This window comes from Pelobates fuscus, chromosome 4 (genome assembly GCF_036172605.1).
Source record: "Pelobates fuscus isolate aPelFus1 chromosome 4, aPelFus1.pri, whole genome shotgun sequence".
Classification (NCBI taxonomy): Eukaryota; Metazoa; Chordata; class Amphibia; order Anura; family Pelobatidae; genus Pelobates; species Pelobates fuscus.
In genome coordinates this window covers 375,938,323-375,960,997 of record NC_086320.1, presented here as the reverse complement: position 1 = coordinate 375,960,997, position 22,675 = coordinate 375,938,323, and the positions used below count along the sequence as shown (strand labels likewise).

General features: G+C 42.2%; 1 protein-coding gene across 5 annotated transcripts in view; it reads right to left on the bottom strand.

The window, feature by feature from the left end:
• GJC2 (gap junction protein gamma 2) overlaps positions 1-22,675 on the bottom strand; it is a 97,148-nt gene that overhangs the window by 11,219 nt on the left and 63,254 nt on the right. Inside the window, exon 1 of one of the 5 annotated variants that reach the window (XM_063452792.1) lies at positions 8,122-8,652. The exons of 3 other annotated variants lie outside the window; for them this stretch is intronic. The gene's annotated coding sequence lies outside the window, so the exon portion shown is untranslated. Of the gene's footprint in view, positions 1-6,703; positions 6,753-8,121; positions 8,653-22,675 lie in introns of those variants that run through there. One more of the 5 variants, XM_063452794.1, reaches the window with a different exon arrangement.

Sequence of the window (22,675 nt, the reverse complement as noted above, 5' to 3'; positions counted from 1 at the left end):
TCACACCTCATCCATGTCTATCTCACTCTATTCCCACCCACCTCCTCCGTGTCTATCTTGCTCAACGCCTCCTTCCTCTGTGCCCATCCCGCTCTGCTCACATCTCATCCATGTCTCTTCCTCTCTGCTCACACCATCTTCATGTACCACCCATTTCCTTTGTGTATATCCCGCTCTGCTCACACCTCATCCATGTCTATCTCACTCTATGCCCACCCACCTCCTCCGTGTCTATCTTGCTCAACGCCTCCTTCCTCTGTGTCCATCCCGCTCTGCTCACACCTCCTACGTGTCTATCTTGCTCAACGCTTCCTTCCTGTGTCCATCCCGCTCTGCTCACACCTCCTCCGTGTCTATCTTGCTCAACGCCTCCTTCCTCTGTGCCCATCCCGCTCTGCTCACATCTCATCCATGTCTCTTCCTCTCTGCTCACACCATCTTTATGTCCCACCCATTTCCTTTGTGTACATCCCGCTCTGCTCACACCTCATCCATGCCTATCTCACTCTATGCCCCCCCCCACCTACTCTGTGTCCATCCCACTCTGATCACACCTTACCCCTGTGTCCATCATGCTCTGCTCATACCTCATCCATGTCTTTCTCGCTCTACACCGAACTCCTCTGTGTCAATCCCTTTCTGATCACACATCATCCCTGTGTCCACCTCGCTCTGCTCACATCTTGTCCCTCTGTTACTCTTTAAACTTGTTTCCTTCATATTTTAGGAGTCGTTTTAAAACCGTTGTGTTACATTCTACATGTCCCTATAATCAGCAAGTAGAACCCAAAGAGTAGGCTCTCTGCTCTCCAATGATAGGTCTGTTCAATTCCGCATTCTCATCTTTCACATACAGAACGTCTCTTGCGCTATGATTCCACGGCCCTGGCCTTGTATGAAATCTCTAAAACTCCACTTTTTTATTGTGTTGAGTAATCGCACTCAGCACACCTCCAAACCCTATTCTTACTTTCTGCTTTACCTTAAATACCGTACCATTTCTTTAATTTGATCATGGCCTTGATCCTCTTTATCTGCAGGTCCTAACATCCACATCCCATTTACTTGTATTTTATTCATTGTACTTTGGATGGCATTAAGGGGGAGGGGCAGGGGGTCTCTATCAGGGCTTGCTTTGTAGCATTTCTGACCAACCAAACTGCCAACTGTTTATAACTCTAATATAGTAATATTGTTTTAAAAGGGGGAGGGGTTACTACAGAAAAAAGTGTTTAATAATTAATTGTTTTTGGTTAGAGTATCCCTTACTAGCAATAGGCACACGTTTTCTGTGGAGTCAGGATTGCTGATTCTCACATGTTTTCTTTTAGTGGGAAAACCTTCAGCCATTCCAATTTGTGGGCCCCCAGCCTTTTACAGAGACATTTTACCATCACGTGAGGATTGAAATGCTCAGGGCAAGAGCTAAACAATGGTGAAAATCTGCTGTCCGGCTCTGTGTGCCGCCCAAGGGCACCTCATGCCTTCACTTAATAAGAGTCAGAATTGGCAAACACTTACAGAGCAAGAATTAGCTGTCACTGTCCTATGAGAACTGAGATTTGAAAAATATACCCCTTCAGCCACCTTCAACCTGCTCTGTCACATGTGGGATTTTATGCCATATTCCACCAAGGTGTCCACCAGATGCCATGGGAATATACTGTGCACTGCTTGAGAACAGGTGTGTTCTTCAGGTCATGCAATCCTCTGATAACATATCCACCACCCAGGAAAATGCATTCCCTACTACCTTTTCTTTTGTCAACCTGTATTTTTATTGTGGCCTGAAGGTGATACGTGACAGTAGCAATATAGCAAAGAATACCCACGTTTTAAATATGGGTAACCGGAGTGGTCAGAGAATGCCAAGCTTAGTAAGTAAACTCAGATTAATAGGATTATGTGTGACCCTTATTTGTTGGCTTATATAATACGGCACTGACCAGCATTCAGACACGCGAGGACACTCACAGGCTTATCAAAGAACTTGGAAATTCAAACGGATAGTAACATGAAAATGCAATATAGTGACGACCGCATCACACAGAACTTTAAGCACAGATTATCCCACTATCTAACTCTGCAAGATCTGCAAAGTGACGAACTGCTCTAATGAAAATGTTTGGAGTTTGATAGTGTCAGACCTTCACTGGACACCCTATGCACCCACCATAAATACCACTAGGTACGAGCAAAGTGTGAATGTACAAATTGGGCAACTACTTTATTTTTATTTATTTATTTTATTTATTACGGGTATTTATAAAGCGCCATCAGATTCCGCAGCGCTGTACAATTAGTGGGGGACGTACAATATGCACAGACAAATACAAAAGGTAGAGAGGGCCTTTTTACACTTCACATTGCAGTACCTTACTTTTGGGTGTAAGTAATGCAGTTTAAATCTCGACAGGGTCTAAATTCGGAATTCTTTTTCACTCTGTCTCTGCTACTAAATGGTGAATCTAATCTGAAGTCTGCTCTGTTTATTGAATTGAATTCACAATGCATTTTCATACTGCGGTAATTGTTACCATTACCATTTCTGTATGATAATCCATGTCACAGGATATTTGTTTAAACAAAGACAGCATTTCCTTTGTCTTCTCCATCGCTGGGTATATATGTAGATAATTATCATGGTGGCAGCGGGAAGGGGATCTAATTCATTATTTCAGACATCACATGATAAGACCATATTTGAGATATCACATGTTGCCAGTAAGACAAGTGCTGTTTTCAAAAGCTCACTTACCGAAAACGAATGCCAGCAACCAAATCTGCTTCCTATGAGGTTCTGCAGCAGCTGTGCTGGTTTATTTGTATCTATTAGTAGAGTCTATATGAGGCTGCACCGATAGATCAGCTATTTTGGTCTAAAGTTTACAGTTTGGTTTTTCAATTCACCAAAATTCACATTTTAGTGGGAAAATCCAAAAATCTAAACAAAACCCTAGCATTGTGGCATTTCAGAGACAAATAGTATTTACCCTTTAAAAGCCAGAATAGAGTATTGTCTGGTGACTGCAACATTTGTTTTTACATATAAATTCATTGGTGTCTGCAGGTTTATATTATTATTATTATTATTTTATTATTTATACAGTGCCAGCATATTCTGTAGCACTGTACAATGGGTGGATTAACAGACATGTAATTGTAACCTGACAACTGGACGCACAGTAACAGAAGGGTTAAGGGCCCTGCTCAGTGAGTTTACATGTTAGAGGGAGTGGGGTATAGTGACACAGTAACAGAGGGATTGAGGGCCTGCTCAGTGAGTTTACATGTTAGAGGGAGTGGGGTATAGTGGCAGTAACAGAGAGATTGAGGGCCCTGCTCAGTGAGTTTACATGCTAGAGGGAGTGGGGTATAGCAACACAGTAACAGAGGGATCGAGGACCCTACTCAGTGAGTTTACATGTTAGAGGGAGTGGGGTATAGTGACAGTAACAGAGGGATTGAGGGCCTGCTCAGGGAGCTTACATGTTAGAGGGAGTGGGGTATAGTGACACAGTAACAGAGAGATTGAGGGCCCTGCTCAGTGAGTTTACATGTTAGAGGGAGTGGGGTATAGTGGCAATAACAGAGGGATTGAGGGCCTGCTCAGTGAGCTTACATGTTAGAGGGAGTGGGGTATAGTCACACAGTAACAGAGGGATTGAGGGCCTGCTCAGTGAGTTTACATGTTAGAGGGAGTGGGGTATAGTGGCAGTAACAGAAGGGTTAAGGGCCCTGCTCAGTGAGTTTACATGTTAGAGGGAGTGGGGTATAGCGACACAGTAACAGAGAGATTGAGGGCCCTGCTCAGTGAGTTTACATGCTAGAGGGAGTGGGGTATAGCAACACAGTAACAGAGGGATCGAGGACCCTACTCAGTGAGTTTACATGTTAGAGGGAGTGGGGTATAGTGACAGTAACAGAGGGATTGAGGGCCTGCTCAGGGAGCTTACATGTTAGAGGGAGTGGGGTATAGTGACACAGTAACAGAGAGATTGAGGGCCCTGCTCAGTGAGTTTACATGTTAGAGGGAGTGGGGTATAGTGGCAATAACAGAGGGATTGAGGGCCTGCTCAGTGAGCTTACATGTTAGAGGGAGTGGGGTATAGTGACACAGTAACAGAGGGATTGAGAGCCCTGCTCAGTGAGTTTACATGTCTGAGGGAGTGGGGTATAGTGACACAGTAACAGAGGGATTGGGGGCCCTGCTCAGTGAGTTTACATGTTAGAGGGAGTGGGGTATAGTGACACAGTAACAGAGGGATTGAGGGCCTGCTCAGTGAGTTTACATGCTAGAGGGAGTGGGGTATAGTGACACAGCAACAGAGGGATTGAGGCCCTGCTCGGTGAGCTTACATGCTAGAGGGAGTGGGGTATAGTGACACAGTAACAGAGGGATTGAGGCCTGCTCAGTGAGGTTACATGCTAGATGGAGTGGGGTATAGTGACACAGTAACAGAGGGATTGAGGGCCTGCTCGGTGAGGTTACATGTTAGAGGGAGTGGGGTATAGTGACACAGTAACAGAGGGATTGAGGGCCCTGCTCAGTGAGTTTACATGTTAGAGGGAGTGGGGTAAAGTGACACAGTAACAGAGGGATTGAGGGCCCTGCTCAGTGAGTTTACATGCTAGAGGGAGTGGGGTATAGCGACACAGTAACAGAGGGATCGAGGACCCTACTCAGTGAGTTTACATGTTAGAGGGAGTGGGGTATAGTGACAGTAACAGAGGGATTGAGGGCCTGCTCAGGGAGCTTACATGCTAGAGGGAGTGGGGTATAGAGACACAGTAACAGAGGGATCGAGGACCCTACTCAGTGAGTTTACATGTTAGAGGGAGTGGGGTATAGTGACAGTAACAGAGGGATTGAGGGCCTGCTCAGTGAGCTTATATGTTAGAGGGAGTGGGGTATAGTGACACAGTAACAGAGGGATTGAGGGCCTGATCAGTGAGTTTACATGCTAGAGTGAGCGGGGTATAGTGACACAGTAACAGAGGGATTGAGGGCCTGCTCAGTGGGTTTACATGTTAGAGGGAGTGGGGTATAGTGACACAGTAACAGAGGGATTGAGGCCCTGCTCAGTGAGTTTACATGTTAGAGGGAGTGGGGTATAGTGACACAGTAACAGAGGGATTGAAGGCCCTGCTCAGTGAGTTTACATGTTAGAGGGAGTGGGGTATAGTGACACGGTAACAGAGGGATTGAGGGCCTGCTCAGTGAGCTTACATGCTAGAGGGAGTGGGGTATAGTGACAGTAACAGAGGGGTTGAGGCCCTGCTCAGTGAGTTTACATGTTAGAGGGAGTGGGGTATAGTAATACAGTAACAGAGGGATTGAGGGCCCTGCTCAGTGAGCTTACATGTTAGAGGGAGTGGGGTATAGTGACACAGTAACAGAGGGATTGAGGGCCCTGCTCAGTGAGCTTACATGTTAGAGGGAGTGGGGTATAGTGACACAGTAACAGAGGGATTGAGGGCCCTGCTCAGTGAGCTTACATGCTAGGGGATAAATAATGGTGTCCAGAACAAGCACCAGTTGGTAGCTACGCTGTTAACATCCTCACTAGTTACTGTTTAAAAACTGGCTATAAGATTGTGTCTTACAAACCCAACAAATACATACGTTAAATTATACTGGTGTAGTTCTGGTTAGAGATAACACAATTTCCTTTAGTAGTATCAATGCAGCAGGATTTATTCAGTAAATACAAATTTAGGTTAAAATAGCTAATTTGGAAAAATTCTCACAGTTTGACTACTTTAGTCTAATGTGTGCAGTTCATGTTTCAATTTACTGCAATGAGTTTCATGCTGCATGTAAGAACTATAAATGGATGTTTACATGAAAAACGGGTACAAGATGATATACAGAATGAGCGCTCTCTGTCTGATACAGTAACTGTTCTCCCACCCTTGTGTAATACAAAACCAACGGAAAAGGTGACACATTACATCCGTAATAAAGGAGAGCAACTTCGGAAAGGAAGAAAGGGACAAATAATAGTGCAGCACAATAAAATAATGGTGTAAATACTGATAAGTAAATTCCAATGGAACACACGCACTATTTATCCCCTTTTTAGAGGGCCTGGATGGTATAATAAGGACTTCCACTACGATATCGTTAGACGGGGATTATACCATCCAGCCCCACTAAAATAGAGCTTAGAATGCAAAATGGGTGCAACAAAAACTTCCCAATCTCCTAAATAGCACATGTACCGTACGACCCCTTTTATCTTGGTACCAGCCTTCTCTGATCTCAGCGATAATTGAAAGCACATGTGCATACTTGCCAAATGTCCTGATTTTCACAGGACAGTATTGGTTTGTAGTCTTTTGTCCCACAATATAGTTGTCCCAGTACTTTACCCACATTTTAAAAAATGGCATCCAAAAAAACAATTAATTGCACGCGCTCTAAGTGCACGTTACAAGAATTCTGGAAGACACCACTAAACACAGCTTGCTAAATCTGTAGTTGTAATTGGAATGAAATATGGTTTAATTGCCTAATGCTGGAGGTTACCTTCCTATACTAGGGATATGCTGGGAACGTGGTGACATAATCTGCATTATAAGCAATTAATAGGTTAAATGATATTATATATTGGTATGGCTATACATTACACAGCTAGTGTCCTATAGTAGAGGCATAGTGTGTGAGGCTGTCTAGACTGCTGGGCAAAGCAACACTTACTTGATTTCTCTGTTGCAAAGTGTCCCAGGACATGTTTTCATATGTTGGCAACTTATCGTGTGATGATGTGGGGAAGCAGCATTTGATGCATTTGCTTTCGTAGCAGCGTTCATTTAATACATGTTCCCCTGTGAGAGGACGTTTAGTATCTGCAAACATACAGCTTAACCCCTTAAGGACCAAACTTCTGGAATAAAAGGGAATCATGTCATGTGCCCTTAACGGGTTAAACCTGATTGGGTCCCATCACAGATAACTCGTGGACTCACAGTGAAATTGCAATTACAGGACTTATTTACTAAACAGCAAACCGAGGCAAACGTTAAACCAAACTGCAAGAATTATACAAAATAAGCACGAGAATTGGCTATTTTTCCAGCTTGGTTGTTTTTGCCTAAATTTCGAAGTTCAGCTATTGACTAAATGATGCCTTCAATGTTCACTATACAATATATACAGACAGACATAGATAGACATAGATAGATAGACAGACAAAGAAGAGAAACACAGGCAGCACTCCAGGATATAGAAGGTGAATTTATTTGTGGGTTCACCACCTCACCAAAATAAGAGCCTTAATCATGCATATGTGCAGGACCTGAGTGCAGGGTATTCTGTTTTTGATTGATAGATAGATAGATAGACAGACAGACAGACAGACAGAGAAAAAGCTTTGAATAACTCAACAAATTATTTAGATAAATAAGCCCTCCGGAAGCCTAATTTACAGTTAAAAGTTTCTTGAAAAAATAGATATGTCAAGTAAATGATTTTTTTTTCTTAAAGCACAATTCAACTTCCTCCTAAAGGATACTGGCTGCCATTTGTAGGCTTATTCAGCAAATTCAGTGAGCCCTGCCGGCTACAGAAAGTTATTTGATAGATTTTAGGAACAATACACAAGGCCACGTGCCTGTCACTGGGACAAGGTCTGATTATCAGTTGGCCCCCCTTATAAAAAGAAGGGACCAACTGAAACTGGGGTCTCTTACTTTGCCACGTGTAGACTTATTCTTAACTTTCTTAACTTCGGGAAAAAAATATTCCACTGCATCCAAACATCAAAAAAACACTCCGGATACAATAAAACGATGACAAAATATCCAAAGGTTGAAAATGTAACTTTTTTTTTTGCCCTAGGGCAGAATTTAATCGATCTAGCTTTGTAAGAAGAAACCACGAGAGCAGCTGACGTTTGTGCTCAACTAACTTCATAAAAGTGAAAAGAAAGGCTATTCGTGTACAAGAGCTATTCTCTATTTCAAATCTGAAGTAAACGTTTATATTTCTAGGATATTTCACCACAGTTTGTTAGACAGTTTTTGTAGGGAACGGGAAGAGGTTAACAAAAAAAACAACAACGAGACAACTGGATTTTGTAAAGTTCCAAAAAGAAGGCAGGAACTGAATATACTCACCAGAGCTTCTCGTCTTCACAGGAGAATTTCCATATCAGGAGCCGAACATTGTATTTCTGATTTCAGAATCCGATCGAGATAACAATAAAGAAGCGATTAGAAATCTGCCGGCTGTAGACATTTAGAAAAGAAACAAAATATATATGACGGTGCTCGAAAAATATACTTTGCAGCCGCGAGGCGAAAGCCTCTGTGAATCTTTAAACATCCTGTCAGTATGAGCTATACATGGACCGTCTCCGTACATCCTGCCTCGGCATGTTTACATATTCCGTCCCGATTGTTGCTATATATATAATATATAGATTTTTTTTAAAATATCTCGTTTAACGCTTGGCTGGAAGTTGCTGTGCGTCCACTCTGACCCAAGTCCGGCTAAGGACAAAATCGCCTGTGGATGACTTGGGAGAAATCTCGCTGCGGGACAAGGGGTAGTGACGAGGAAACCCGTTGCCTTAAAGTAATGCCTGGAATTTTTTTTTTTCTTTTTCTCTACTGCTCTCAGGAGAGTAAACAAGTCAGCAGAATGCTATTGGAAGGTGGACGGAAAGAAAGAGAGAGAGACAGAGAGAGAGAGGGGGGTTTTAATAGGAACCATACCACATGAAAAGAAAGCTCTTTAATCACGTCAGAAAGCAGTTTCTGGACTGTGTAGTGCTCTCCCAACATCCCCCCAAACCTCCCACAAATACCCCACGTGGTGAACATATATAAAAAAAGCTCTTTATGATCAAACACCAGCAACACTATCAACAATACAGTTGCCTAGTTACCCATGATATATATATATGAGTTAGGTTAGTAACTATGATGTAGTTGTGATTATACTAATTGTTGACAGACTCGGGATTTTGATGGCCATAATATGTACCTAAAACCCCATTGTTTTGGTGTTTGACAAATCCGGGCTTTTCTGGCACCTAAAGCCCTCTAATGTCCCTGATATCGTTATAAATGATGATACAAGTGCTGATTTCCATTCAGTAGAATTATATTTGAACGCCGGCATTGCACTTATTTAAGTGATTTCCATTAATGTGACTTAAGAATTACTAAATGGACACTCCACTGCCCAAATGCAAAAAAAAAAAATGTTTAAAAAATCACATCTAATTACGCATTTTTTTCATTGGAGTTATATCTAAAATTAGGTTAGAAATCCTGCATTTTCTCTTGTCTGCAGCTTTTGCAAGCTCTCCTCTTCTAGCCCCGCCCAGACTTTCTGTGTCTGTCCAATCACAGACTTTCTAATGCAGCTCCATGAGAAGTCTTTGCAAGGCAGGTGTTCTGGGCAATTGCTGCCTCTTGAGTTTAGTTCCACTGAGCTAACCGAACCAGGAAGTAACAAGACTGATTGTCTGATTAACAGCCGGGGGGAGGAGGTGTAACCAGGTTCATTTATAAAAAATGTCAATTTCTATTGAAATCTGCACTTTTTGTAAAATGAAAAAAGAGGATGCTCTTCACACATAAAGTACTCTTCAGCAAGCTGTAGTGGTTTAGGGGTGTGGAGTGTCCCTTTAACTGTGCGACACCATCCACTAATACATGCTCTGTAATTGAGTTTACAATGGACACCAGGATTGGCTGAGGCAGAATATCACTGGCAGAGCTCCTAAGGGGTGAGGATCTGGCTAAATAGTCCTGATTCGGAGCACATGCCACTCCTTACAAGCTGCTAAACATACAGCTTATGTCAATGATAAAAGGTGGTTGGGCACGCAGCTCTGTATATCCCAGGGCATCCACACAGGTAGACTAGTGGTAAACACTGCACCTTTTGTGCCTTGGCCCTTGTTAAATACATCTCCACGTCCTAAAATCCACACACTAACTGCACACAGGAAGGATTGACGCCCAGGGATTTGCTACAGAGATACAATAAGCATCTGTTTTTTTCCTTTAAATGCATCTTTATAATACATTATTAATATAATGCATCGAGAGCGGCCAGTAAAATCCACGTTAAGTGTCTCTGTAATGTGAAAAGCCAAACCGTCTTTCCCCAATGGGATATCCCTGCACGTAATTCACAGCGTTGAGGCAAAAGGAAATCCTTCCGGGAAACAAGTGAAAAATAATTCTAACAAGCCATGTAAAAAGTGTCAAACATGTATATATGTTATATTTAAATATATAGGACATATGTGATACTTAATGAAACACATGATTTCTGTATGTGTAAATAGAAGCAAACAATGTTATTGCTCATATCATTTTGGACATTTTCACTGTAATGTGTCTGATAGTCGACAGAAGAATTATCATTTGCCACTATCTGCAAAAGTCAGTTGCCAATTTTAATCCATAACGTTTTGTAAGATTTTTCCATCAAGAGAAATAAAGAGTAGCAGGAAGGATATGACGATTCCCAAGAAAACAGATGGGGAATTGCCCTCCCTCCTCTAATCATAGCTGATCACTGTCCCAGATCTGCTGAAACAGTCCTTATACGGAATCCATAATCCAGTGGTTTTATTGTGATGTCCCTCTTCTAGGGACAAGGAAAAGGGGTATATATCTTAAGTGATACAATGGGTTTATCAATCTTGTTACTTTGTCCTTTAGTCCATCAGAGAGTTCAGTTTTAATTATTTTTTTAATGCCACAATTTTGTCTTTTCTCATATGACCTTTTATGTAAGAAAAAAAAATTGCAGAATTTAGGCAGAGAAAAGCCAACATTCTTAAAGCAACACGGTCACTTTTTTTTCTCTGAGTTAAACTTTTTTTTGAGAAGCTATTTCAGGTCAGCCAAAATGTAAATAAAACTTAAACTAAAAGGATTGTTTTTTCAATAGAATGATTTATTAGGGGCTCCATTCTTTAAAAAGTGACTTATCATAGTGCCAGTGACCTCAGTTAACTTGGAGATTTGTAAGTAATGTTTGTTCTTTGTTCAACGATTAGAGAGAAGTGGAAAGAGTTTTAACAGCATTTATTCACTAATTAAAAAATAATTTTCAGCTTGGTACCCGGAGAACCGAGAATGTCTGAAACTTACTGATGTTTAAGTCCCACTTTTTCCCACGAATCATTATATAGCATAAAACAGATTTTTTACACCTTATTGTGGAAGTAAAGCCAATTTGTATAGTTACCATAATACATTTCCATTCAATAAATAGCGAGTTCAGTGAGCAGAGAAGACTCGATGCATGTAGCCCAAATATATAAAATAGCCAAATAGGGGAGGGGAATCTCCAATTCAGCTTAACTAGAGATTTTTCTTTCCACCTTGCTGTTTAGGCATTTCACCTTATTGTTGCACAGGAAATGGACATTAAAGGGACATTACACTGTCCAAAAAACAAATAAAAAACCCAGAGAAAGCAAGTATGCATTTAATAATGATTTATTTTTTTCCATTGGAGTTATATTTAAAACAGCTCACAAAAAGTGGCAGATCTCTTGTCTGCAGCCTTTGCAAGCCCTCCCCTTCCAACCCCACCAAGACTTTCTGTAACTGTCCAATCACAGACTCCCCAATGCAGCTCAATGAGACGTCTTTGCAAGGCAGGTGCTCTGGGCAATTGCTGCCTGTTGAGTTTAGCTACACTGAGTTAACCAAACCAGGAAGTAACAGGAACAGTTGTCTGATTGACAGCCAGAGGGGTGTAACCAGGTTAATCACACTGTTTGTAAAATGAAAAATAGGACACACTCTTCAGACATAGAGCACTTCAGCAAGCTGGGGTGTCCCTTTAAAGGGATTATTCACTAAAAAGTGAATTACTCAAATTAGGCTTATATATCCAAGCAGATATTGTGATTTGGTTTCTAATTTGCTATGATTTGATGTTTAGTCAAACCGTCTGTATGTATACGCCGGGAGTGTCAGGATCGGGTCAGGGATCCAACACGCAAAGTACAAACAGGTACAGGATACGTATACCGGACCTTAGAATGGCCGGACTAACGTACAGAGAGTATAGAGAATGGTCAGAGACAAGCCGAGGTCGAGGGAACGAGAGGACAGGTAAGCGAGTAACAAGCCGGGTCAAGGATAACAGAGGTAAACAGAGTAAGTCAAACAAGCCGGGTTGAAACCAAAAGGATAACTGAAAAACACCAGAGCACTGTGTGACTAGACAGGCTAGAACCACGACAGGGCAATGAGCAACAGGGCGAAGTATGTTTAAATACCCTGGCTAGAGAGGATAGACACGCCTCCGACGAGTCCTGATTGGTCTCCAACGGATTGAGTGACAGGTCGTTCCGGATTGGCGTAATGACGTCGGTCTCCGGGCACCATGCTACATAAGGAAGTAAGTCCCTCGCGGCCGGCGTTTATGTGAACGGGTCGACCGCGAGGAACAGGAGAAACATGGCGTCCGGACGGATAAACGTCTAAGTCTCTACCTCTCTCGGAGGTAGAGACCTCAGGTACCCTGACAGTACCCCCCCTCTCAGATACGCCCACCGGGCGGAAGGAACCGGGACGAGATGGGAAGCGGGAGTGATACGCCCTGCGGAGACGAGGAGCATGGACATCCTCTTGAGGTACCCAACTCCTCTCTTCAGGACCATAACCCTTCCAATCGACCAGATATTGAACCTTCCCCCGTGAGATTCGAGAATCAATAATAGAGTTAACCTCATACTCCTCCTGACCCTCCACCTGAACAGAGCGAGGAGGGGCTGTTGTGGAGGAAAATCTGTTGCATATAAGTGGTTTCAGCAATGAAACATGAAACGAGTTAGGGATGCGTAAGGTAGTAGGAAGAGCTAGACGGTACGCAACTGGGTTGATTCGAGTCAGTACCCTGTAAGGACCAATATAACGGGGAGCGAACTTCATGGAGGGCACTTTTAAACGGATGTTCCTTGTGCTCAGCCATACCCTATCACCTGGAACAAAGACCGGAGCTGCCCTTCTACGTTTATCAGCGTGTTTCTTAACCAGCATAGAGTTGTGCATAAGGATTTGTCGAGTTTGGTCCCACAACTTCCTCAAATTGGCCACATGAACATCAACCGACGGCACTCCCTGGGAAGGAGAAGCCGAAGGAAGAATAGACGGATGAAAGCCATAATTCATGAAGAAGGGTCTTGAATGAGTAGAATCGCAGACGAGATTGTTGTGTGCAAACTCCGCCCAAGGAATCAAACCGACCCAATCGTCCTGGTGTTCGGAAACAAAACATCGTAAATATTGTTCAATTTTCTGGTTGGTATGTTCAGCAGCTCCGTTAGACTGAGGATGATAGGCAGAAGAAAAGTTCAACTTGATACCTAGTTGTGAACAGAAGGCCCTCCAAAATCGGGAAATAAATTGAGAGCCTCTGTCAGATACAATTTGGGAGGGTATCCCATGTAGACGAAAAATCTCCCTAGCGAATATCTCTGCCAATTCGGGAGAAGACGGTAGTTTAGGCAGAGGAATGAAGTGAGCCATCTTAGTGAATCTGTCAACCACGGTGAGAATAACAGTCTGTTTTTTAGAGATAGGTAGATCGACAATAAAGTCCATGGCCAAACAGGACCATGGTTTCTCTGGAACCTCTAAGGGATGTAGGAATCCACAAGGGAGTGTATGGGGTTGTTTGGTTTTAGTACAAACCTCACAAGCAGCGATGAAATCTTTAGTATCTTTACGTAAAGCAGGCCACCAGAAGTCTTTGGAGATCAAAGCAAATGTTTTGCGAATACCAGGATGTCCCGCCATCTTGCTGTTATGGAGACACTGCAACAGTTCCAGTTGAAGAGCAGGAGGAACGAAATGTCGACCCGCAGGAGTCTGTTTAGGTGCTAGATGTTGCAGCTTAATGATCTTGGCCAGTAACGGGGAGTGAATCCTGAGACTCGTATTAGCAACAATATTGCATTTCGGAACTATAGAAGAAAGAACCGGTTCCGGTATAGTAGAAGGTTCATATTGGCGAGATAAAGCATCGGCTTTAGAGTTCTTAGAACCAGGTCTGTAAGTCAGCACATAATTGAAGTGAGTCAGGAATAAGGACCAACACGCTTGCCTAGAAGACAGACGCTTGGCTTCCCCAATATAGGACAAGTTTTTGTGGTCCGTCAAAATAGTAATAGGGTGTAAGGTCCCCTCCAATAAATGTCTCCACTCCTTTAAGGCTTTAATGACCGCTAACAGTTCCCTGTCTCCGATGTCATATCTGCTCTCAGGCCCAGAAAGTTTCTTGGAAAAAAAACCACACGGGTGTAGTGGTTTATCCACCCCTAACCTTTGTGACAGAACCGCACCTACTCCTGTCTCAGAGGCATCGACCTCGAGTAGAAACGGCAAAGTCGTATCAGGATGGACTAAAATTGGAGCAGAGGCAAAAAGTTCCTTGAGATTCTTGAAAGCAACGAGAGCTTCAGTAGACCACGTCTTAGTATCCGCCCCCTGTTTGGTCATATTGGTAATGGGCGCAATAATAGACGAGTAACCCTTAATGAAGCGCCTATAGTAATTGGAGAACCCAATAAACCTCTGAATAGCCTTGAGTCCCTTAGGCAATGGCCAATCTAGAATAGACTGGAGTTTGTCAGGATCCATCTTAAAGCCTTCCCCAGAAATCACGTATCCCAGAAAGTCTATCTGGGTCTGGTCAAAACTGCATTTCTCCAACTTACAGTATAAACCGTGTTGCAGAAGTTTGTGTAACACCTTTCTGACTTGTCTATGGTGAGTCTCAATCTCTCTAGAGTGTATGAGTATGTCATCCAGGTAGACAATAACACAATCATGTTGGAATTCCCTAAGAACTTCGTTAATCAAATCTTGAAAAACTGCAGGTGCGTTGCAAAGACCAAAGGGCATGACCGTGTACTCATAATGACCATAGCGGGTATTAAACGCTGTCTTCCACTCGTGGCCTTGCTGAATTCTCACCAAGTTATATGCCCCTCTGAGATCCAACTTGGTGAAAATTTTAGAATCCTTTAGCCGGTCAAAGAGCTCGGTAATCAGGGGAATAGGATAGGCATTTCTGATGGTTATTTTATTCAAACCTCGGTAATCGATGCAAGGTCTGAGTGAACCATCCTTCTTTTTAACAAAAAAAAATCCAGCCCCGGCAGGAGAGGAAGATCTCCTAATGAATCCCTTGTCTAAATTCTCCTGAATATATTCCTCTAAAACAGCATTCTCTTTAGTGGATAGAGGGTATACATGACCCCTGGGCGGCATGGTACCAGGCAATAGATTAATTTTACAATCAAATGTCCTGTGTGGGGGTAGCGTATCAGCGTTCTTCTTGTCGAACACTGCTTTTAAATCCAGGTATAGAGAGGGTATCTGTATCCCCTTAGACTGGGTAGAACTGTCTGGTGTGTTAATTACAGCCAATGGGGATACCCTGCGTAGACACCTCTCCTGACAACCCTGACCCCATGAGAGTATTTCCCCTAACTCCCAATCGATAATAGGATTATGTCTCCTTAACCATGGGTACCCCAGAACTATGGGAACAGAAGGAGACGAAATGAGCATAAGTGATAAGTTCTCCTCGTGTAAGATACCAACAGTTAAGTTAATAGGTATAGTCTCACGCGAGATAACAGGCTCGAGTAGCGGTCTACCATCTATGGCCTCAACGGCCAAAGGTATCTTTCTTAACTGGGATGGGATAGTGTGTTTAGTAGCAAAGGCTTGGTCGATAAAATTCTCAGCAGCACCGGAATCTATCAAGGCCATGGTCTTTAGCACTCCCTTCTCCCACGTTAAAGAAACTGGTAACAGCAACCTGTGATTTTTATAATCATGAGTAGAGGACAAAATAGAAACACCCAAGGCCTGTCCTCTAGAGAAACTTAGGTGCGGGCATTTCCCGAGCGAATAGGACAATTCAGGCGCAAGTGACCTCTGACTCCACAATACATACATAATCCCTCCCTTCTCCTGTACTGTTTCTCCTCCTCTGAAAGGTGAGTATTGCCTATCTGCATAGGTTCAGGAAACAGTGAGGTATTGGAATCAGGACTTTGAAATGCGGGTGCTAACTTAAAGGTAGGTCTAAGATTCCTCTCTCGAGTGTTCTGTCTCTCTCTTAAACGCTCATCAATGCGAGAAATGAACGAAATTAAGTCCTCTAAATTCTCAGGCAGCTCCCTAGTAGCAACTTCGTCAAGGATAACATCTGATAACCCGTTCAAAAATACATCTATATAAGCCTGCTCATTCCACTTGACTTCTGCCGCCAGAGACCTGAACTCTAGTGCATAATCCACAAGTGTTCGGTTCTCCTGTCTCAGGCGCAACAGTAATCTGGCTGCATTGACCTTCCTACCAGGCGGGTCAAAAGTTCTTCTAAAGGCAGCTACAAAGGCATTATAATTATATACCAACGGGTTATCGTTCTCCCATAATGGGTTGGCCCATCTCAGAGCTTTCTCAATGAGTAAGGTGATAATAAATCCAACCTTTGCACTATCGGTAGGATAGGAGCGAGGTTGCAATTCAAAATGAATACTGATCTGGTTTAAAAAACCACGACACTTCTCCGGTGAACCACCATAAAGTACTGGTGGGGTAATACGGGAAGAGGCACCTACAGTGGCTACCTCTAGGCCTGAATTTACAGAGGAAATTGGAGTAGTACGCGTCTCCTCTGGTGGGTTATTAGCACGAGATAATAACGCCTGTAGTGCTAAGGCCATTTGGTCCATTCTGTGTTCCATGGCATCAAACCTGGAATCAGAGGGACAAACCTGACTGTTTGTACCTGCAGGATCCATTGGCCCTGTCGTAATGTCAGGATCGGGTCAGGGATCCAACACGCAAAGTACAAACAGGTACAGGATACGTATACCGGACCTTAGAATGGCCGGACTAACGTACAGAGAGTATAGAGAATGGTCAGAGACAAGCCGAGGTCGAGGGAACGAGAGGACAGGTAAGCGAGTAACAAGCCGGGTCAAGGATAACAGAGGTAAACAGAGTAAGTCAAACAAGCCGGGTCGAAACCAAAAGGATAACTGAAAAACACCAGAGCACTGTGTGACTAGACAGGCTAGAACCACGACAGGGCAATGAGCAACAGGGCGAAGTATGTTTAAATACCCTGGCTAGAGAGGATAGACACGCCTCCGACGAGTCCTGATTGGTCTCCAACGGATTGAGTGACAGGTCGTTCCGGATTGGCGTCATGACGTCGGTCTCCGGGCACCATGCTACATAAGGAAGTAAGTCCCTCGCGGCCGGCGTTTATGTGAACGGGTCGACCGCGAGGAACAGGAGAAACATGGCGTCCGGACGGATAAACGTCTAAGTCTCTACCTCTCTCGGAGGTAGAGACCTCAGGTACCCTGACAGGGAGCTATATACGCTATACACATACATATATATCTGTAATATATATAAGAAATCCCAAAAGATTTGATTTCTGTCTTTGGAGCAATACAGCGCCCACCCATCACACACAATCATTCCGTAAAGTCTTGCTCCCCCCAGGAATAGCCCTATCGTACTTGGTTCTATTCTGACTAATAATAAAAGTATTTGTTATTCTGTAAGCATTTTGTCTTCATATGTTCCTTAGAAGTCTGATTCAGACTCATTTTCCTGTGAGTAATAAAGGAAATAGCCTTTAATGAGGCGGTGTCAGAGTGTGGTACAGTAATACTGAGTGCTATGGGACGATGACTGAATGCTGGGTGATCTGGGGAACGTCTCTAGAACTCTCGGTTTATTCCCGTTGCCATGGTACAGGAAAAAACGAAAAGAGGAAACCTGACACCAGCATCCAGCCAAGTAAAGCCCGCAGATCCTTATACTGTAATGAACACAGAGACATAAGGAAGGATCGTGGAACTTGTAGTGGATCAGAACCAGTTAGCTGCAAGATGGAAACCGAGAGGGCTCAATTTAGGAGAGAAGCAAAACAGCATTCAAAGTCAATTTAAGAAGAATTTCAAACAAAATGCCAACACAGCCAGACTGAAAACGCAGCTAACTTGGAGAATTATTGCAAGTCGGCTATTTTGGTCCAAAATTTTGCATTCTTAACAATTTACAGTTTAATAAAATAAAAAATCTCTGCCAGGTTTATTCCAATGTCAATGGGAGTTCACCATGAGTTTTATTCATAATAAAGTGGCAGGATTGCTTTCAGAAATATGTTTTTTGGGGGGTAGGAAGTTTGATTTTGTATAAAATAGAACTTTCATACATTTGGCTGGTAGAACCTTTAAAATCTCTTAAAGAAACACTATAAGCGCTATAACCATTTCATCTCGTTGACGTTGAGTTGGATATATACATTGCAAGGCTAACTAAGTTTAAGCATGCATGGGATAGGCATAAGGCTATCCTAACTATAAGATAAGACCAGGGACTAATGAGAGTATTGGGCAGACTAGATGGGCCGAATGGTTCCTATCTGTCGTCACATTTTATGTTTCTATGTTTCTAACTCCACCTCCAATGGCTGTCCGTCAGATAATGGTGCTTCACAAAGTTTATCTCCAAGAAACGATGCTGGACGTCCTCACGCTTTGTATGAGGACAATCAGCATCTTGAAAATCCCCAACGTCCTATGGGGAAGCCCTAATGCAGGGTCACATGTTCACAAAAGAAGTACCAATATACATGTTTGGTTTACCTTGTTATCAGCTGGCAGGTAACCAACATATTTAAAGCAAATGGACTGCTTATTGGTATTTTTAATTAAATGGATACTGTATACAAAGCTGTATTCCTGGCACTACCGATCCCTTCCTCACGCCCCCTTTATTTACCTATCTTATCCCAGCGATAATTGGCGTGTTACTAAGTGTTTCTAAGGATACTACACTATGTTATTTTGTTAGGTTTACAGCTGTATCCCAGTTTTTGTCTACATTCTATATACAGATCTGCTGGTGACCCTTTGGGAAGGGTTACTCTGGGAAGCTGCCAATTTATTAATTAGGCTACATATTTTTATATTTTTTGGGGGTCTATATCTCTGGAACTGCAATGTTTTACATTGCAGCACTAAGTGCAAAAGGGTCACAGCACCCAGACCACTTTAATGAGCCGAAGTGGTCTGGATGTCTACAGTGTCCCTAATCTGCAGATATTTTGTGCGAATGCAAATTGACAAACAACAAACAGAATGTGTGAGGACATAATATATTGAAGCACTTATACCCAGTAATATTACATGAATCTTCCTTGGCTGCTTGCTACCAGCACTGTACTTTGTGAGCCATGTAGGCCGTAGAAAGTGGAAGCAAAAAGGAGAGTAATTGAAATTAATATTTTTTTGGGACATAAAAAGCTAAATGAAACATGTGTATGCAAATGGTTGGGAGTGAATGGGTCAATATATAAGGAGAGGGAATACATTTTTAAGTAGAAATAATTGTATATGGACGGATGGAACAGCCTTCCTGCAGAGGTGGAGGAGTTTAAGAAAACTGTTGAGAGACGCACTGCAGTCCGGAGCAGGAAACACAAGGAAAGAACAACGCGTGCTTCAACTTCAAGGCAGGAAATTGGCCAACTAGATGGGACAAATGGATTTTATCTGACTTCAAAATCTATGCTTTTCTGTTAACTGTAGCTTGCTAGCATTATCTGGGCCCAATTTAGTCTTGCTTAAGGATGACCAGATGTTGCTACTTTGCTTCTCACAATCCTCTAACGGAGACCTTTGGCCCCAGTATTTATCTATCCGAGGAACCTATGAATTTAGGATTTCTCTTGGTGCCTGGTGTACTCACTGGTGACCTAGTTTTATGATTTCTAGACTTTTCCAGTGTAGATGTACAGAATTACTAGTGATATCCCTCTATATCTGAGAATCTGGTAGATTAAAAATGGACATTTCAATAAAGTCCTCCTTCTAGACTGGATCCACTTTCCTTTCTCCAACCATAAGTTTACACATGCCACTAGTATATGTGTAGTGTCTCTTAACTGAATGACTCCACTTAGCTGGATATGAAATTTCTTTATTAGTAAATCTAATTACATGGAGATGGAGTCTACATTAGACAGACAGAAGCAGCTTCTGTAGACTGATAAACTGAAGTCCTTATTAGGTTCCTGCTATCCTGTCAACTGTGTAACAAGCTTTCCCGCGGAGGTCAAATGTGAGTCCAGGACAATGAACACACAATATTACTGCTGTCATCCCTTATTCTACTTCATATCCTGATAACTCATCCCTACCAAGTGGTCCAGCACAATCATATACAATGCACGACTCCTAGATTATCACTTCCTGTTTAGATAATATGGGGAAAGGTCATCATGTCAGGGCTTTAAATGAGAAGAAGGAATTTAGCCTTGGTCTACACAGAAAGAATCCACATCCTGAAACAGATCAACAACTATGACTTTCATCATGGCAATGGGATTTGTACGCAGGTGCAACCGTGTTTAGTTGAGGAGGGGTTCTACAATTTTAATATTTACATATATAAATACAGAATGATAAAGTCCTTTTTATTAATTATTTTTTTTAATCCAAAAACAATTCATATAAAAAATATACACTTTTACTCTAATTGCATCCTCAGAAAAAGTAGAAGTACAGATCGGGGTGTTGCAGTGGATGTGATCTATTTGGACTTTGCCAAGACGCTTGATACGGTTCCTCACAATATGTTAGTGTGCAAACCAAAAGAAATTGGTCTGGATGAAAACTCTTGTTCGTTTGTAGAACATTAGCTAAAGATAGAGTATAGAGAGCTGTCATTAATGGTACATTTTCAAGCTGTGACTCTGAACTTTCCACAAAGAGATGCATTGATTTAATTCATCTCTATGAGGAGATGCTGATTGGCCAGGGCGGAGTTTGGCTCTGCCCCCACCCCACCTCCTTGACTGAGATCATCAGAATTGACAATTGGAGCTAATCCAATACTTTCCTATGGAAAGCATAGGATGAAAAGTCAAGGAGGCGTATCAGGGGCGGTGCTGGAATAAGGTGAGTAAATTATCTTTCTAACTTAAGGTAAGGGGGGGCCAACGACCTAAACTGTGGTTTTAGAACTATAGTGTCAGGAATACACATTTGTGTTCCTGACACTATAGTGCCCCTTTAATGTAGAGAAATGCAAAGTTATGCACATCGGGATAAAGAATGCACAAACAATTTACACCCTAAATGGCAATGAATTATGAATAAGTTGTTATAGACAACAAACTAGGCAATAATGTGCAATGTCAATCAGCAGTTACTAAGGTCAGTAAGTTAATGTCATGTATAAAAAGGGTCAGGATGATAATTCTCAGGATGGAAACATAGTGTTGCCTCTTTATAAATCACTAGTAAGACCACACCTTGAATATGCTGTGAAATTTTTGGCACTTATTCTAAAGAAGGATATTATAGCACTAGAAAGAGTGCAGAAGAGGGCTACAGAATTAATGCAAGGAATGGAACATTTTAGTTACTAAGAACGTTTAACAAATTTAAATCTGTTTAGTTTAGAAAAACAGCATCCCAGCAGGGATATGATAACATTCTACAAATATATTCGGGGCCAATACAAACCGTTGTCTGCAAATCTATTCACAAACAGGACTTTACATAGGACACGAGGTCATGCGTTTAGACTGGAAGAAAGAAGATTTCGTCTAAGGAAACGTAAATGGTTTTCTTTACAGTAAGAACAATAAGGATGTGGAATTCTCTGCCTGAAGAAGTAGTTTTATCAGAGTCTATACAGATGTTTAAACAGCAACTGGATAAATACTTGCAAATAAAATAATAATAATCAGGGATATAATGTTTAATATGTGGGGTTACAGCTTCTTGATCCAAGCAGGGATCTGACAGACATTCTGGGGTCAAGAATACATTTTTCCTAGTTTGTTGCAAAATTGGATGTGCTTCAAACTGTTATTTGTTTGCCTTCTTTTGGAGCAAAACCTAGATGTGAGAAAGGCTAAACCTAATGATCACTAATGTAGATATAACGAAATAACTAACTGGAATCGATTTTCCACATCTTACAACCATGTTGCCAGCTGAATATGTGAACAGAGAGGTCAGTTATGTCCTACACTAGGATAGGCCGGGACACACGGATTAGACTCCCAGTTAGAGTTGTAGCCAGTAATATCATTGGAGATTCCTATTAGGTGGAGAGCTTATGTAATTGAAATGGTCGTTTGAAAGTACTTAGTCAGAATGATGTGTTCTTTTCTTGAAATTAGAGTTACTCCAGACACCATGGTCACTTAAGTGGTTTGAAGTGGTTATGGTGCCTTAAGTCTGTATGTGCAGAATTTCACTTTGAAAGACGGCACATGCCGAGTTTAACCCCTTAAGGACACATGACATGTGTGACATGTCATGATTTCCTTTTATGCCAGAAGTTTGGTCCTTAAGGGGTTAACCCCTCTGCTGCCAGAGTTATAACTCTACCACCGGCAGCGACATTAGTTAGTTATTATACTCCTGGAATGATAACCACTATGGGCTGCAGTGGTAATGGAATAACCCTTTCAGTAAAATGCTTACTCCAGCACTTGCTGAAATGACTGCTAAATGCTCTAATGCCTGTATGACAAATTGTACCATGAATTGGGAATAGACAGACAGGTATTGGTGTCAAAGATTTCCGTCCCTGCTGGTGATGGCGCATGAGCTAGAATTCATTT